The sequence below is a fragment of the Triticum dicoccoides genome, chromosome 3A (assembly GCF_002162155.2).
Source record: "Triticum dicoccoides isolate Atlit2015 ecotype Zavitan chromosome 3A, WEW_v2.0, whole genome shotgun sequence".
Taxonomy (NCBI): Eukaryota; Viridiplantae; Streptophyta; class Magnoliopsida; order Poales; family Poaceae; genus Triticum; species Triticum dicoccoides.
In genome coordinates this window covers 120,580,908-120,595,151 of record NC_041384.1, presented here as the reverse complement: position 1 = coordinate 120,595,151, position 14,244 = coordinate 120,580,908, and positions in this window count along the sequence as shown.

Genomic DNA, 14,244 nt, shown 5'->3' with positions numbered 1-14,244 from the left:
CCAATTGCCTGACTCTCTCGGACACGACATAGGCCTCCCAGGCAGCTTGTTCCGTGATGCGCTTCTCTTCCTCGGCCTTCTTCTCCGCTTCTATTTTGGCGCGCTCTGCTGGAGGCAAAGCCTCCCACAAGGCGACATCCATTTCTTTCCCAAGCTCCTCAAGGCTGGGGGGGCTCAGCGGGCGGTGCGGCGTTCTCCTCGTAGCGGGGAGCCGACGCGTGCTCCGGCGCGCGTGCTGGCGAGATTGGGAACACCGACGCGTCCACCTCTACGCGTCGCGGCGAGGAGCGGAACACCGACGCGTCCTCCTCGACTAGTGGCGGCGAGGAACGGGACGGCGACGCGCCGCGTAGCGGCGAGGAGCGGAACACCGACGCATCCTCCTCAACTAGTGGCGGCGAGGAACGGAACAGCGACGCGTGACCGTCCGCGCGGTGCAGCGAGGGGCTCCTAGGGCTTGGGAGGGGCGATGCCATGGTGGTTGACATGAGAGGGAGGGGGAGGAGATAGCGATGAACGTGAACGTGAGGGGGGGAGATAGAGATGTCGTGGGAGGCGCAGTATTTATAGCAAGCAATGGCACACCTACGTAAGATATGGACTGAGCTGCACTGACTTAACTGCCGGTCCAGTTGCGTCACTGACATGTGGGCCAGACCCCTGTTGGGCCCATATGTCAGTGACCGAATGCACCTGTAGTTAAGTAACAACTACGTGGGCATATTTGTTGGATTAAATTACGGGGGAGCGAAGGGGTGGAAATATTGCTGGTCACAACGGATTGGACGAGCGTGGGGGGAGGAGAGTCATGCATGCAGATTTTTTCACACGGGGTGGAGTGGTGGGACCGTCGGAGGGAGAAGGAGAGTTTGGCAGGCATATTGTTTCCACACATGGAGATGAAAAGATTTGGAGACGAACGGGCTTCCTGCAGGTATGGGGAATGGTGCATAATAAGTCATCTTGCATGCCGGGCTAGGTATAGTTTGAAGTCATTAAAAACAAACACACCCCACACATGTTCATATTTCAAGGTGCACTAAATTATTGCATGTGATGATTAAGGCTGGACATAATGGTGGTATCTTAGCTGGTATCATGCACACGGGAATAGCAAACATGTTGATGTTTTAAAGAATTAAAGAAGAAATGGGGGTTAGAGTAACTAGTGTTCATGCATGCATTGGTAAACACATTTTTTTGTGGAGAACGACAGCACTAGTTGAGTACTTTTGCAGACTTGAAAAACTATTCCACAATGTGTCAACATTCACAATGTCAAATCAATATTTTTACACTCATTATAAAACGTAGTTCTTATACTCATTATAATCAGTACTCCCTCCGTCTAGGTGAGCAAGTCATCTTAGATTGTGCACTGTGACCAAGGAGGAGGGGAAAACGAGAGATCTTAATGTTTATTTGCTAATTAATAGCATTGCATGCAATGAACTAACCACTGCATGTCGTGTTTGGTAGTCAAGTCATTAAAAGCATGCACACCCACATCTCCTATTGGTTGATATGTCAAGAAACAAGAAACGAGGTAGAAGTTAATGCACTGCGCCTAAGTGTTTTGGGAGTATTGTAGATATTGATATTTTTAGTATAAATTTGGTCGTGCGATTTCATTGATGCCTGTCAAAGCGTTGACAGGTCTGCTATGCGTGACCTGAAGATGAAAGCGTTGAGCATCTCGAAGTTGATCAACAATCTTTAATTGTCAAAGATTAGCCGTTCGGCCAATAAGGTGGCACACTTAATCGCTAAGTATAGCTTTGACAATAGATTAGATGGTATTCTTGTAAATAACGTACCGCCCTGTGTGGTGAATATTGTATCGAATGAGTGTACTGGTGTGGCTGGTTAATTAATATAAGGTGGTGTTAAAAAAAGTATAAATTTGGTCAAACACTTTGCAAACGGTTGACGGGAGTAAAAAGGACCAGAGGGAGTATCATGCATGCGGAGTAGGCAAAAAAAATTGCTTGTCTAAAAAAAAGGCAAAAAATTGCTCATTTATAGCCGGTCGAAGTCTCAAAGGGCACGACCGCGTGAGGGAGACGAAGCTCGTGGGATGCGCGACGTTTGACAGAATTAAGTGAAGTTACATCCACGCGCCGACATGGCGTGCGAACAGGCAGAAGCTATACCGTTTCAATGCCTGCGCTATGAGAGGTCGCATCCGTGTCAGAGCAATCACTCCCTCCAGTCCTTTTTTGTTTGGGTATAACAAAATCTCGTTTTCCATTCACATTTTACAAGTAAAGTTTGTGGACAAACTTTGACCCAAAGTACGATGGGGACTAGTAAACCAGAATTGGGGTAGTAGTTTTTTTAATCGAAGAAGGGTTTCCCCTTCCTATTTTCATTAAAGAAAACCAGCATGTAAATCTAACCATTTTATTTGCCCTAGAACTACCAGGTTCAACATCTCGCAACATAAATCCATACAACCTCCATCGCAAAAAAAACAAACCATACAACCATACGCCTAGGAGGTACATAGTACTATGAATTCCATTTTCGCTCCATACCAATCGTTCTAAAAACTACTTACTACTTATAACGCGCCATTGAAAATCGGAACTCTTAACCCCACTAAAAACGATATTTTAAACGTGGTTACTCGATCTGTGGCAAATGGCGAGCCACCGCGCTCCAAGTCGTTCACCTGTGGTCCCGACCATCAACTCCTATGGATCAAATTATCACGCGAGCTGACTATTCCTACAAAGGTGCTCCACCACGTACCCAGTACCCGCGAATGCAGCAATCATGCCCCTAGGGTTTTAGGGTTTATTTGTTAACGTCGCCTTTACGTAACACTCATGTGTGCGAGACAGCGAGAGGCCGACTGCGTGCGTGCGCCTCTTCTCTTCGTATATGTACTCCACCGTTTGTCTGGTGTCCAAAAAATTATAATAACTACTAGCAATGTGCCAATGCGTTGCCACACGATCAAAGTAGATTAATTACAGTGGCGGAGCTAGATGCAGACTACGCCTGGGGCTGTGCTATGTTGAGTGATAAACTTCTATAATTTTCTATGCTTTGCATGAAGAAATTACAAAGGAAGTTGTTTCTAGGCCTGGGGCTATAACCCTAGCTGCCCCAGGTCTGTCTCCGCCATTAGATTAATACATATTCACCGATTTGATAGAAAAAAAGTCTTGCTTTGAAATACGTATATCACTAAAAATATGTTATGCTTCACTCAAAATATATTCCTTTGGTGGTTTTGATGAGATAAGGGAGGAATGTTGTTGGTTTCAAGATTCGAGAAGTGGTATATGTCTAATTTCTACTCTTACTAGCAAGATGCCCGTGTGTTGCACGCAACATCAAGATCTTGTGGGAGAAAAGGATGAACGAGGGAAGGCCTTATCTGCAAATGTGGTGAAGAGTGCGGGTAAATTGCCATATTTTCCTTCCTATCCGTCAGATATAAATCAGACGACCTACATTGCAGGATGGCAGGCCCACCATCATCACCAACTCTATTTTTTATCCCTACTCTTATAATAAGCATTGTCGGTGATGATCGTGTGCCTGCCATCCTGCAATATAGGCCGTCCGATCTATATCTGACGGATAGGAAGGAAACTATGGCAATTTTGCAAAAAGATACCCACACCCCTCTCCACATTTGCAAATAAGGCCTTCCCTCATTCATCCTTTTCCCCCACAAGATAAACTACTCATACAAATGCATCTTGATGTTCCATGCAACGCATGGGCATCTTGCTAGTTGTTGCAAAAAGCCCATGTGTGTGTGAGAGAGAGGGCGAGTGGAGGAGGACGGAGTGCATGTGTGACAAAGACACAAGGAGTGTGTGTGCGATAGGTATCAGCTTAAAATGAGGCGATAGTGTGTGTGTGCACGATCGAGAGGGCGTGTCTCAAGAAGGGAAGAAAAATCTACATAGATACAAGGAGCGGGAGAGAGACATGTATGCGACAGTGGAAGCACGAGTGTGCGGGTGTATAAACCTATCTAGAGGCTAGCTAGTCAATAAATGTTTGTGAGAGAAATACGAGTCGGGGTGCGAAAGCGAGAGTTTTGTGTGTGAGAGAGAGAGATGGTAGTCGGGAAGGGGAGTGGAAGCAGGAGTTGTGCGTGTGTGTCTGTGTGAGAGAGAGGAGACGGTAGTCGGGGTTGTCTGATCGGTAAACAAATGAATAATGTCAGTCTGGGATGGAGAAGAAAAGGAGACCGCAACAAATGTTGTGTCTACAGGAGAGATAGAGAGAGTAATTTTAGTGGTATGAGTCATATGTAGAGACATATAGGGTGTGTGAGAGAATCCCATAGAGAGAAAGACAAAGTGAAAGACAAGTGGAGACTGTGTGTTTGGCGGTGAAAAAGAAAGCTTAGGTACCGAGTGATACCAGAGAATAGTAGAGACGTGAGAGATAATGAAAACCGTGTAATTTATAATGATAGGGAGAGTGTGACACTTCTCAAGGGAGACGTCGAGAGACCATGTTTGCGAGGATAGGAGCAACATGAGGTGAGCGTGCGGGTGAGCTGGAGAAAAGAGAGTGATAGCTACCTGAAGGAGCATGCATGCGAGAGAGATGGGCGTGAAAGGAGTGAACAAAAAAGGGATTCAAATATTTGAATTCGAGACGATGATACATGTAATCCATACTCGAACCAAAATTGATCTATCAAACATGCATACTCATATGAATTCACGCACATCTATGTTATTTAATATATAGATATTACTGATACATACATTTTAGCAGAACATAATTTGGTTAATTTTTTTTGAATTCAACTTTAAGATTTCGAGATCTTTGTATGTGTAAATCATATTATACATATAAAGGAGCAGAATTCTTTGTTGTGCTTTTGAAAGTATATATAAAAAATGATGTATATAGAATGTAATTTCAATTGAAAATGGATCTCGCCCAAAAAAAATAGAATACAAATAGGATTCTAATTGAGTTGGAATGGTAAACGTGCACTCTGCAAAATTTGAACGAAGCGGGGAAAGTCGCAGTAACCGCCCGAAACCAAAATCTGCGAGATGGAAATCACTACTGCCTATCCCTGCCACGCAAAGCCTATATGATGGATTTCTATAGGTTTCGATAGGGGTAGGTTTGTAATTTCACCCAGACGTGACGTAACCGCCTCTCACCCGGATTCATACATGGTGGGCGCCAAAACACAGTGTGTCCTCGGCCAAAATCGACTCCCTCCTCGATTCATATTCATACACGGTGGGTGCCAAAAACAAACTCTCGTCGGCAAATTTCGGTGTATGCGAGATTACCGTCCTATCCCCAACCGACTAGTGTTTCTGTGATGTAGTAGAAATTTGAAACGGGGGCTAAGTTTGTAAATTTCCTCGCATTTGAGACAAGCGCGGCCTGAATACATGGTTCCCCCTTCCTCCCTACCTTCCTTTTCCCCATTCGTACTCCGTGGGCGCCAAAACACCCTCTCCACCCCACCCTCCTCCGTCCGCCGCCGTCCGCCACCCCATCCACCGCCGTCCCCCTCCACCATGCCGGAGCTAATACCCCGACGCCGCCATCCATTGCAAGAGATCGACCTCTCTCATCCACGGCTTCGGACCGGGATCCTTGCATCCCGTCCTCTCGCTTCATCCCTGCCATCGTCCACCTTGCTGGCGCCACTCCTACGACCGTCTCGTTGACCGCGCCCCGCCTCCACCATCTACCCTCCTAGATCTGCTTCCACGCCGTCGACAGCCATCGCTACCGCAGCACCGTCAAATTCTCAGCAGATGCGTACACGGCACCGCACCAGAGGCGGTACTCTTTCGTATCTGCTCAACTTATTTATCGCAGCAAGAAAATAGATCGCCACTGCTTTACTCTGATTTCTTGTCTTGGTTGCGAAGTTGCCTTTGTCCGGTTTGCACCTTCAGATCTGCCATGGCACGCTCAACACCATACTCGCAATGCTTATGGTTTTCCCTTTTATATTCCACACTAGTTAAATCACAGTAGACTAAATTTCAAAATTGGGCCAGTCGATTTTTCAGAGCTCGCGGAGTTCGCCGGTGCGATCGAAGGGGCTCGGGTGGGGATGGTGGTTGTGGGGGCGGTGGTGGGGCCTCGTCGAACGAAGAAAACTCGACGCGGATGGGGGTGGGGGTGGGGGTGGCGGAGGAACACAGGCGGTGGGGACGGTGGTTCGGCCGGCGGCCCGTGCGGTGTTCTGTATGGGAAGCACAGTATGTTCCTTGTCAGGAAGGGGAGCAGGGACATCTGCAGTCAACAGCTGATAGAGCTGGCTTGTACGTGATCGATAGGCTTTCAATTACTAGCGGCAATACAACACCGTAATTTCCAGCCAGTTCCACTTTCCTAATTTATATATCCTGGTTATGGTGTACCCCTGTTATGTACACTATGATCTGCCTAGTTGTTGTGTGCTCTTGTTATCATGGTTTGGCAATAAACTCTCTATACAGTATATTATGAACCTATCATCTGCCAGCTATCCTTACTTCTGGAGCCTATTTTTTATGTACTTGTGCCAGATTATATAAATGCACGCACCATATAACATCACACATGAGCTCTCTCATCAGAATCCAGTGATAGCACACAAGTGTTTACAGGGGCGCCCCTATATTAGAATATCATCTGCATTACAAAGATAATCTCACAACTATTTATGTTTTCCTGGTTCTCAGATATTATACGCAATTACAGTGAATATCAGAATCCGTGCATCAGAAGAATATTGTGGAACACTGCAATGACTTACAAAATTGGCAGCAAGGCATTGAGTGCCATTCTGGAAGCAATGAAACTCGTGCGCTCCCCACCTGTTGATTCTTGTTCAGAATATCATCCTAATGACTATTCTAACCTCGAGGAGTCAAAGGCAGATGGCCTGTCCTGTTCACCCATCAAGGTGCCCGTTCTAATTTGGCAAGGTTTTATTGATTGCGCGTATCTTGCATATGTTGTCTTGCATTTCTTCTACTTTGTTGCACCGCCATATGCTTAGTGTACTCATCATATATGTCGAGATGCCATGCCCATCCATTATCAATACATATTCCATCTGTCATCGTACCATGTTTTTCCACTCAAATGTTGTTCTTGTGCATCAGACATAAAAAAGGAAGAGGGTGATTGCCGAACCTGAAGGAGCACCAGCAAAGTCCTTGAAAAACGTGGTGGTGCCGGAGAAATCAGACAGCATCCCACTTATATTGGCTGTACAACCAGTGACACGAAACGTAGGACCGACTCCAGCAGACTGTACCCATACTTCACTGGCCACACCACTAGCCCTACCACACAGGACCTGCACTCCAGCAAAAGGTATACCGATTTCATTTGCCATAGCACCAGCTGTACCACAGAAAAATCCCACTCCAGCAAAAAGTACAGCAAGTCCACCGGCCGAAGACCTATCCCAACTGCAGAGACGGCAAATTCCTGCAGATTGGAACCCCATTCCATTTATTCCCAGTTTAAAAGACAATGCTTTCAATGTTGTTAGGGACTACATGCATATATTCCCATCATGGGAAGATTATTGTGAAGACAAACACCATTTTCACATCTTCCTGTCCAACTTACGTGTAAGTGCCATTATTCATGGTTATTATTTTCCTATTTTCTACTGATTGAACACATCAATGATTTACATTACATTGTTGTAACTAGGCGAGGGTCAATCTGGATAGTCATGATGAGGAAAGCTTGCTTGTGATTTTCAAGGAAGCATTGCAGCAGTATCAGTGTTACCTGAGGAAATCACACTTTGATGGCAAGTCTATAAACGAATTTCCGGTGAAGTCTCCTGTGCTAAATTTAGAAGACATTGAATGGAAAAACCTTATTATGCACTGGTCTCGTTCCCAGGATGAGGTACTGTCTATGAAATCGCATGACAATTTGAACTTCTACTTTTCAGCATGTGCCTTACGGATCTTTTTTGCAGGAAATCTACTCGAAGAAGAATTCCGGTTTGACAAGAACGATAGGATATCGCAAATATGCTGCCCGCTACTTTGCTCTTGTTAGTACCTGTTGTCCTGTATCACTGTACTTGCATACATACCTGGTTCATTATGTGACAGCAGTATGCATGATAGCTTGCTTATCAATTGTTCGCTCCAAATTATCTGATCTGTATGAATGGTTACATTAGTGTAGAATATATCCAATGCCAAATTTTTTTAGCTCTGCATTGTTCTTGTAAGTACATGCTGTCCTTTATCAGTGTACTTATAATGATAGGTAGTTGTTCATGTACCATCACTCTGCAGCTTATTTTCCTTTGTCCTTCATTTTCTACACATCAGATCTATATTTACTCTTACCATAAGGTTGGTACTGAAGAAGTTTAGTTGTGCATTGCTCTTGGCTGTACCTTTTGCCTGTATCGCTGCACTTACATTTATAGCTACTTGGTTATGTAGCATCACTCTTCATCTTATCTTAAATATTCTCCATTTTTTCATATATTATCACATCTATATTTACTCTTAACAAAATTTAGAATAAAGGCAATGCTTTTGAAGAAGATTCTGTGGTAAACTTCTTGAATTGCCCCCCCATCAGCATGGACAAGGCCTTTATAGAGCATGTCTTCACCAATAATGTAAGTTTGTCCATCTCAAGCCTTCAAACTTTGTTGTATATATCTGGTTAGGCATGACTGCAACAACTGTTTATTTCTGGTGTTTGCATCAAATTGCTTGTTTAAAGTTTATTATATGTAGTTCATAAACAAAAGTTCATCCTTTCTCAATTTAAGTTTTCAGTTGTACAACCAAGTTCCTTCTTCATACCATGTAAATTAAACTATACAGAGCAAGTGATCTTCTTTTGCACTGCATGTATGCTTCTGTTCTTCATCTGTAATCCAGTGGTGTGGTGAACCTACCCACTACAGCACAATGTCATATTCTGCAATGTCTTAACTATGAAAAATGTCATATCATTCTACTATTATTTAAACCGTTTCTTTACTTGCCAATCTGAAATGGTATAAATTGACAGCACACTAACCATTGATACTTATGAGTTCTTGATCTGCAATCCAGTGGTGTCCTGAAGCTGCCAACTCCTTCACAATGTCATTTCCTGCCATGTCTTGACCTGAACAATGTCATATTGTGTTAATGCAAATTTAAACTATGTCACTTTATTCGTCAGTAAGAAATGTGATGAATTGTGAGCACTGATACTTTTATGTGCAAAACCTGTCATCTGTCTGCTTGTTTATCTTTCAGAGTGAGGAAGATATAAGTGTTGAACAAGCGCAGTCTCATCATCTTGCTCAGTTGCTTGCGCTGCAGCTCCCCAGCAGGGCTAACCTTTCTTGAACTCTATTGAAGTGATGTCGGTTTTGTGTATTATTTTGTCGGCGTGTTTATTTGCACTGGTGGTGATCTTTGATGCCCAGTGTATGTAATCTGCTGTCTGCTTGTGCTTTATTATCATAATGGCGAACTTTGATGCCCAGTGGATGTAATATGCCATAATTTCTTTATTGTATAGTATAGGTTTTTTCTTATTCACGATGCTGCAGTTATTTTACTGTATATATATCCTGTCTTCGCAGTAAACCGGCCAAACTGTAAAATTACGGTACATAATCGGGCCGTCATGCAATCACAATGTAGGTTGGGCCTGAAACGTGTCGATCAGCTCACGGGCCGGCAGCAGCCCAAAATGAACCCCGACCCATGATTGTGCGAATCAAATCACGGGCTTTTAACAGGCCGAAAAATTGTCTCGGTCCTTGTTTGGCCCAATCAGATATCGGCTACGAGCGGGCCGGATGCAAACCGGGCCGTAGTTAGGCCCAACTATATGACGAGCTTTTAACAGGCTAAAATTAATATAGGGCCGAAATGTTAAACGGGCCCTTAACAGGCCAAAACTAATATCAGGCCGAATTACTAAGTGGGCCTTTAGCAAGTGGGCCCAAAAGCATAGTGTCCAGTTGACGGGCCGAATCTGATATGGCCATAATTAGGCCCAAAACCTCTTAAAGGGTCGGACCTGATCTGGGCCGTAATTTGGCCCAGAACGTGGTAGGCTTTTAACGGGCCGGATCTCATATGGGCCACTGTTAGGCCCGGAGCATGGCAGGCCATTAATAGACCGGATCAAATATGGGCCGGCATTTGGCCCAAAACATGGCAGCCAGTTAACGGGCTGGCCTACTAGGGTCCTCAAAATCTTGTGGGCCTACAGCTGGGCCGGCCCATTAATGTCGGCGAAATCTCGTGGGCCTTTAGATGGGCCGTCCCATTATGATCCGCAAGAATTTTTTGGGCCTTTACCTGGGCCGGCCTATTATGTCACACAAAAATCTTGTGGGCCTTTACCTGGGCCGACCCATTATGGCCCACGAAATCTTGTGGGCCTTTAGCTGGGCCAGCCCATTATGGTCCGCAAAATCTCGTGGGCCTTTAGCCGGGCCGGCCCATTATGGTCCGCAAAATCTTGTGGGCCTTTAGTTGGGCCAGCCCATTTAAACTTGTTGGGCCATGCCACGTGTCGACGTATCATAGGCGCCTTTTGTCCAGTGAGTGGATGACATCTGTCCCGACGATGAGCCGACACGTGTTTCCTCTAGCCAATGATAATTTTACACATGGAAAATCCCCATTGGTCGGGCTGTTAACGGGTTATCGGATCCAAAACCCGACCCGATAGCTTAACGATCTTCCCTTACGGTGGATGCCACGTGTCGGTCACCCTTGACGAAAGCACTTCTGTGACGCGCGGTTTATCGTCATGGAAGTGGACACTTCCGTGATGATAATTTTGGTAATGTCATGGAACACTTCTACGACAGCACATGTATGACTATCTTGATTCTGTCATAAATTTGTCATGGATGTACATGCATGACAAAAAAAGCGACCTACTGTGACAAACACGTATCATCATAGAAGTGTATTTTTTTGTAGTGTCCCTCTAGACATCTAAATGATCACGTGATTCAAATCAACTAAACCATGTCCGATCATCACGTGAGATGGAGTAGTTTTCAATGGTAAACATCACTATGTTGATCATATCTACTATATGATTCACGCTCGACCTTTCGGTCTCCAGTGTTCCGAGGCCATATCTGCATATGCTAGGCTCGTCAAGTTTAACCCAAGTATTTCTGCTTGTGCAAAACTGGCTTGCACCCGTTGTATGTGAACGTAGAGCTTATCACACCCGATCATCACGTGGTGTCTCAGCACGACGAACTTTGGCAACGGTGCATACTCAGGGAGAACACTTGTACCTTGAAATTTAGTGAGAGATCATCTTATAATGCTACCGCCGAACTAAGCAAAATAAGACGCATAAAGGATAAACATCACATGTAATCAAAATATGTGACATGATATGGCCATGATCATCTTGCGCCTTTGATCTCCATCTCCAAAGTACCGTCATGATCTCTATCACCACCGGCATGACACCATGATCTCCATCATCTTGATCTCTATCAACATGTCATCACATGGTCGTCTCACCAACTATTGCTCTTGCAACTATTGCTATCGCATAGCGATAAAGTAAAGCAATTATTTGCCTCTTGCATCTTATGCAATAAAGAGACAACCATAAGGCTTCTGCCAGTCGCCGATAACTTCAACAAAACATGATCATCTCATACAATAATTTATATCTCATCACGTCTTGACCATATCACATCACAGCATGCCCTGCAAAAACAAGTTAAAGTCCTCTACTTTGTTGTTGCAAGTTTTACGTGGATGCTACGGGCTGAGAAAGAACCGTTCTTACCTACGCATCAAAAACCACAATGCAGTATAGTGATTGCTTTTTGATCTTCAGAAAGAACCCTGTTCATTGAATGCGATTCAACTAAAGCTAGAGAAACAAACACCCACTAGCCACCTGTGTGCGAAGCACGTCGGTAGAACCAGTCACGCGTAAGCGAACGCGTAATGTCAGTCTGGGCCGCTTCATCCAACAATGCCGCTGAATCAAGAATCAACTAGTGACGACAAGCAATATGTATATACCGACGCCCACAACTCCTTTGTGTTCTACTCATACATATAACATCTACGCACAGACCTGACTCTGATGCCACTGTTGGGAAACGCAATAATTTCAAAAAAAATCCTATGTGAAGGAAATATGCCCTAGAGGCAATAATAAAGTTATTATTTATTTCCTTATATCATTATAAATGTTTATTATTCATGCTAGAATTTTATTAACCGGAAACATAATACATGTGTGAATACATAGACAAATAGAGTGTCACTAGTATGCCTCTACTTGACTAGCTCGTTGATCAAAGATGGTTATGTTTCCTAACCATAGACATGAGTTGTCATTTCATTAACGGGATCACATCATTAGGAGAATGATGTGATTGACTTGACCCATTCCGTTAGCTTAGCACTTGATCGTTTAGTTTGTTGCTATTGCTTTCTTCATGACTTATACATGTTCCTATGACTATGAGATTATGCAACTCCTGTTTACCGGAGGAACACTTTGTGTGCCACCAAACGTCACAACGTAACTGGGTGATTATAAAGGTGCTCTACAGGTGTCTCCGAAGGTACTTGTTGGGTTGGTGTATTTCGAGATTAGGATTTGTCACTCCGATTGTCGAAGAGGTATCTCTGGGCCCACTCGGTAATGCACATCACTATAAGCCTTGCAAGCATTGCAGCTAATGAGTTAGTTGCGGGATGATGTATTACAGAACGAGTAAAGAGACTTGCCGGTAACGAGATTGAACTAGGTATTGAGATACCGACGATCGAATCTCGGGCAAGTAACATACCGATGACAAAGGGAACAACGTATGTTGTTATGCGGTTTGTCCGATAAAGATCTTCGTAGAATATGTGGGAGCTAATATGAGCATCCAGGTTCCGCTATTGGTTATTAACCGGAGACGTGTCTCGATCATGTCTACCTAGTTCTCAAACCCGTAGGGTCCGCACGCTTAAAGTTCGATGACGGTTACATTATGAGTTTATGTGTTTTTTATGTATCGAAGGAGTTCAGAGTCCCGGATGAGATCGGGGACATGACGAGGAGTCTCGAAATGGTCGAGACGTAAAGATCGATATATTGGATGATTATATTCGGACATCGGAAAGGTTCCGAGTGATTCGGGTATTTTCGGGAGTACTGGGGAGTTACGGGAATTTGTATTGGGCCTTAATGGGCCATACGGGAAAGGAGAGAAAGGCCTCAAAGGGTGGCCGCACCCCTCCCCATGGGTTGGTCTGGATTGGACTAGGGAGGGGGTGCCCCCTTCCTTCCTTCTCCTTTTCCCTTACCTTTCCTTCTCTCCTACTCCTACTACTTGGAAGGGATCCTAGTTCTACTAGGAAAGGGGGAATCCTACTCCCGGTGGGAGTAGGACTCCCCTAGGGCGCGCCATAGAGAGGGCCGGCCCCTCCCCTCCTCCACCCCTCTATATACGTGGCCAGGGGGCACCCCATAGAGACAACAACTGATCTCTTGATCTCTTAGCCGTGTGCGGTGCCCCCCTCCACCATAATCCACCTCGATCATATCGTAGCGGTGCTTAGGCGAAGCCTGCGTTGGTAGAACATCATCATCGTCACCATGCCGTCGTGCTGACCAAACTCTCCCTCAACACTTGGCTAGATCAGAGTTCGAGGGACGTCATCGAGTTGAACGTGTGCAGAACTCGAAGGTGCCGTGCGTTCGGTACTTGATCGGTCGGATCGTGAAGACGTACGACTACATCAACCGTGTTGTGCTAACGCTTCCACTTTCGGTCTACGAGGGTACGTGGACAACACTCTCCCCTCTCATTGCTATGCATCACCATGATCTTGCATGTGCGTAGGAAATTTTTGAAATTACTACGTTCCCCAACACTACGCACACGCAAGATCATGGTGATGCATAGCAACGAGAGGGGAGAGTTTCATCCACGTACCCTCATAGACCATAAGAGGAAGCGTCATGAGAACGCGGTTGATGTAGTGGTACGTCTTCACGATCCGACTGATCCAAGTACCGAACGTACGTCACCTCCGAGTTCAGCACATGTTCAGCTCGGTGACGTCCTACGAACTCCGATCCAGCAGAGCTTCAAGAGAGAGTTCCGTCATCACAACGGCGTGATGATGGTGATGATGATGCTACCGACGCAGGGCTTCACCTAAGCACCGCTAAGATATGACCGAGGTGGATTATGGTGGAGGGGGCACCGCACACGGCTTGGAACAATCAACTTGTGTGTCC